We start from the raw sequence: 5,202 nt of genomic DNA on the forward strand, positions 1-5,202 counted from the left end.
GTGTCTGTGGTCTTCTTTGCCCTTCCCCAGTCTTCATGACTTTGCATTTGGCAGGGTTAAACTGAAGGAGCCAGTTGCTGGACCAGGCTTGTAGCCTGTCCAGGTCTCTTTGTAGTCCTGCCTGATCCTCGTCCGATTTCATTCTTCTCATTAACTTCACATCATCTGCAAACAAGGACACTTCTGAGTCTATCCCTTCCGTTATGTCATTCACGTATACCAGAAACAGCACAGGTCCTAGGACCGACCCCTGTGGAACCCCGCTTGTCACAGGCGCCCACTCTGACACCTCGTCACGTACCATGACTCGTTGTTGCCTCCCTGTCAGGTATTCTCTGATCCATTGCAGTGCCTTTCCTGTTATGTGTGCCTGATCCTCTAGGTTTTGCAGTAACCTCTCGTGAGGAACTGTGTCGAAGGCCTTCTTGCAGTCCAAAAAAATGCAGTCGATCCACCCTTCTCTCTCTTGTCTTACTTCTGTCACCTTGTCATAAAACTCCAGTAGGTTTGTGACACAGGATTTTCCTTCCCTGAAACCGTGCTGGTTGTCAATTATACACTTGTTTCTTTCCAGGTGCTCCACCACTCTCCTCCTGATGATCTCCATGACTTTGCATACTATACACGTTAGTGATACAGGTCTGTAGTTTACTGCCTCATGTCTGTTTCCGTTTTTAAAAATTGGGACTACATTTGCCATCTTCCATACCTCAGGGAGTTGCCCAGTTTCAATGGATGTGTTGAAGATCTTTGTTAATGGCACACACAGCATCTCTGCTACCTCTCTAAGGATCCACAGAGAGATGTTGTCTGGTCCCACCGCCTTTGAGGTGTCAAGTTCACATAGCAGCTTCTTCACCTCCTCCTTGGTGATGTGTACCTCATCCAGCACATGTTGGTGTACCCTCCTGTTCTGATTTCCTGGAGTCCTACTGGTTTCCACTGTAAATACTTCTTTAAATCTCGTGTTGAGCTCCTCACATACCTCTCGGTCGTTTCCTGTGAACTCCCCATCACCCTTCCTCAGTCTGATTACCTGGTCCTTGACTGTTTTCTTCCTCCTGATGTGACTATACAACAGCTTCGGGTCAGACTTGACTTTCGATGCTATGTCATTTTCATATTGTCGCTGAGCCTCCCTTTTTATCTGTGCATATTCGTTTCTGGCTCTTCGGCTAATCTCTTTATTTTCCTGAGTTCTCTGTCTTCTGTATCTTTTCCATTCTCTAGTACACCTAGTTTTTGCCTCCCTACACTTTTGAGTGAACCAAGGACTCGTTCTGTTCTTCCCATTATTTCTGTTTCCCTTGGGAACAAACCTCTCCTCTGCCTCCTTGCATTTTGTTGCCACATAGTCCATCATTTCTTGTACTGGTTTTCCTGTCAGTTCCCTCTCCTGCTGAATGTCTTGCAGGAAGTTCCTCATGCCTGAGTAGTTCCCCCTTTTGTAGTTTGGTTTTTCCCATCCTCTTCCTGCTACTCTCTTCACTTGAAGCTCAACTATGTAGTCAAAGCACAGAACCACATGATCACTAGCTCCTAGGGGCCTTTCATACATGATATCCTCGATGTCCGAGCTACTCAAGGTGAATACAAGGTCCAGTCTTGCTGGATCATCCTCACCTCTCTCTCTGGTAGTGTCTCTAACATGTTGATGCATGAGGTTTTCCAGTACCACATCCATCATCTTGGCTCTCCATGTTTTGGGACCCCCATGGGGCTCCAGGTTTTCCCAGTCAATCTCCTTGTGATTGAAATCACCCATAACTAGTAACTTTGCTCCCCCCATGTGTGCTCTTCTGGCCACCTCGGCTAGTGTGTCGACCATTGCTCTGTTGCTCTCATCGTATTCTTCTCTTGGCCTCCTGCAGTTCTGTGGTGGGTTGTACATTACTGCAATTATCACCTTATGTCCCTCAGACTGGATTGTTCCTACTAAGTAGTCCCTTTCGCCTGTACCATCCATTCCTTCCATTTTCTCAAAACCCCACTGGTTTTTAATGAGCAGTGCAACTCCTCCTTCCCCTCTCCTTCCTCTGTCTTTCCTGAGGATTTGATATCTGGATGGGAAGATTGCATCTGTTATTATGCTGGTGAGTTTTGTTTCTTTGAGTGCTATTATGTCTGGGGATGTCTCCTTGATTCTTTCATGCCACTCCTCACACTTATTTGTTATTCCATCTGCATTTGTATACCACACCTTCAACTTCTTTTCTAAGACTGGTCTGGGAGGTATATTGGGATTCAGGAAGTGGGAGACCTGATAAGGAACTATGGGTGGTTGCTGTGGGGGTGGAGTTTGTAATGCAGTGGGTGGGGGCATTGGATATAGCATGGGTGTTTTGGTTTAGAACGTTTGGTTGCACTGGGGTTGACCTGGTTGGGGGGCTTCTATTGGAAGTTGTGAGGGAGGCTGTATTTGATTTTTTTCCTGGGTCTGGGATCTCCTGTCTGTCTCCTCCATCCCCTCTCTTTCCTCCTTTCGCCTTTGTACCATCTCTCTCAGTTTCTGCCTTTCTTCTTGTGTTCTGTCGCGGTCGAGATACACCTTCCTGTATGCCGGCATGTCCCTTAATCTTGCTTTCTCCTGCAGGATCCTGTTCCGAGTCGATTCTGCCTTGAAAGTCACTTTCATTGGCCGGGTTCTTCTTCTTGCAAACCCCCCTATTCTCAGTGTCTGTATGTGCGTGCGTGTGCCTGTGTTTGTGCGTGCGTGCATATGCCTGTGTATGTGTGTGCATGTGCCTGTATGTGCGTGCATGTGCCTGTGTTTGTATGTGCATGCATGTTCCTGTGTGTGCACGTGCCTGTATGTGCATGCGTGTGCCTGTGTTTGTGCGTGCATGTGCCTGTGTTTGTATGTGCGTGCGTGTGCCTGTGTTTGTATGTGTGTGCGTGTGCCTGTGTTTGTATGTGCGTGCGTGTGCCTGTACTCACCTAGTTCTACTCACCTAGTTGAGGTTGCAGGGGTCGAGTCATAGCTCCTGGCACCGCCTCTTCACTGGTCGCTACTAGGTCACTCTCCCTGAACCGTGAGCTTTATCATACCTCTGCTTAAAGCTATGTATGGATCCTGCCTCCACTACATCACTTCCCACTTGTTGCTGTGTTTCATCTCTGGAACATCCTGTCTTTGTCCACCTTGTCAATTCCTCTCAGTATTTTGTATGTCGTTATCATGTCCCCCCTATCTCTCCTGTCCTCCAGTGTCGTCAGGTTGACGACACTGTGCGTGCGTGTGCTTGTGTTTGGATGTGCGGGCGTTTGCTTGTGTTTGTATGTGCGTGCGTGTGCTTGTGTTTGTATGTGCGTGCGTGTGCCTGTGTTTGTATGTGCGTGCGTGTGCTTGTGTTTGTATGTGCGTGCGTGTGCCTGTGTTTGTATGTGCGTGCACCTGCTTGTGTTTGTATGTGCGTGTGTGTGCCTGTGCTTGTATGTGCGTGCACGTGTCTGTGTTTGTATGTGCGTGCACGTGCTTGTGTTTGTATGTGCGTGCGTGTGCCTGTGTTTGTATGTGCGTGCACGTGCTTGTGTTTGTATGTGCGTGCACGTGCCTATGTCTGTATGTGCGTGCCTGTGCCTGTGTTTGTATGTGCGTGCACGTGCTTGTGTTTGTATGTGCGTGCGTGTGCCTGTGTTTGTGCGTGCACGTGCTTGTGTTTTATGTGCGTGCACGTGCCTGTGTTTGTATGTGCGTGCACGTGTCTGTGTCTGTATGTGCGCGCGTGTGACTTTGTATGTGCGTGCACGTGCTTGCGTCTGTGCGTGCGTGTGCCTGTGTTTGTATGTGCGTGCACGTGCTTGTGTCTGTATGTGCGTGCACGTGCCTGTGTTTGTATGTGCGTGCACGTGTTTGTGTCTGTATGTGCGTGCACGTGCCTGTGTTTGTATGTGCGTGCACGTGCCTGTGTATGTGCGTGCGTGTGTCTGTGTTTGTATGTGCGTGCACTTGCTTGTGTCTGTATGTGCGTCGACGTGCCTGCGTTTGCGTGTGCGTGCGTGTGCCTGTGTTTGTATGTGCGTGCACGTGCCTGTTTTTATGTGCATGCACGTGCATGTGTTTGTGTGTGCGTGCACGTGCTTGTGTTTGTATGTGCGTGCGTGTGCCTGTGTTTGTGCGTGCACGTGCTTGTGTTTTATGTGCATGCACGTGCCTGTTTGTATGTGCGTGCACGTGTCTGTGTCTGTATGTGCGTGCGTGTGACTATGTGTGTGCACGTGCTTGTGTCTGTATGTGCGTGCGTGTGCCTGTGTTTGTGTGTACGTGCGTGTGCCTGTGTTTGTATGTGCGTGCGTGTGCCCGTGTTTGAATGTGCGTGCGTGCGTGTGCCTGTGTTTGTGTGTGCGTGTGCCTGTGTTTGTGTGTGCGTGCGTGTGCCTGTGTTTGTATGTGCGTGCGTGTGCCTGTGTTTGTGTGCGTGCGTGTGCCTGTGTTTGTGCGTGCGTGTGCCTGTGTTTGTATGTGCGTGCGTGTGCCTGTGTTTGTGTGTGCGTGCGTGCGTGTGCCTGTGTTTGCGTGTGCGTGCGTGTGCCTGTGTTTGTGTGTGCGTGCGTGTGCCTGTGTTTGTGTGCGTGCATGTACCTGTGTTTGTGTGTGCGTGTGCCTGTGTTTGTGTGTGCACGTGCTTGTGTCTGTATGTGCGTGCGTGTGCCTGTGTTTGTGTGTGCGTGCGTGTGCCTGTGTTTGTGTGTGCGTGCGTGTGCCTGTGTTTGTGTGTGCGTGCGTGTGCCTGTGTTTGTGTGTGCGTGCGTGTGCCTGTGTTTGTGTGTGCGTGCGTGTGCTTGTGTGTGCGTGCGTGTGCCTGTGTTTGTGTGTGCGTGCGTGTGACTGTGTTTGTATGTGCGTGCGTGTGCCTGTGTTTGTGTGTGCGTGCGTGTGACTGTGTTTGTATGTGCGTTCGTGTGCCTGTGTTTGTATGTGCGTGCGTGTGCCTGTGTTTGTATGTGCGTGCGTGTGCCTGTGTTTGTGTGTGCGTGCGTGTGCCTGTGTTTGTGTGTGCGTGCGTGTGCCTGTGTTTGTGTGTGCGTGCGTGTGCCTGTGTTTGTGTGTGCGTGCGTGTGCCTGTGTTTGTGTGTGCGTGCGTGTGCCTGTGTTTGTGTGTGCGTGCGTGTGCCTGTGTTTGTGTGTGCGTGCGCCTGTGTTTGTGTGTGCGTGCGTGTATCTATGTGTGTGCGTGCGTGTGCCTGTGTTTGTGTGTGCGT

The sequence above is a fragment of the Cherax quadricarinatus genome, chromosome 17 (genome assembly GCF_038502225.1).
Source record: "Cherax quadricarinatus isolate ZL_2023a chromosome 17, ASM3850222v1, whole genome shotgun sequence".
Classification (NCBI taxonomy): Eukaryota; Metazoa; Arthropoda; class Malacostraca; order Decapoda; family Parastacidae; genus Cherax; species Cherax quadricarinatus.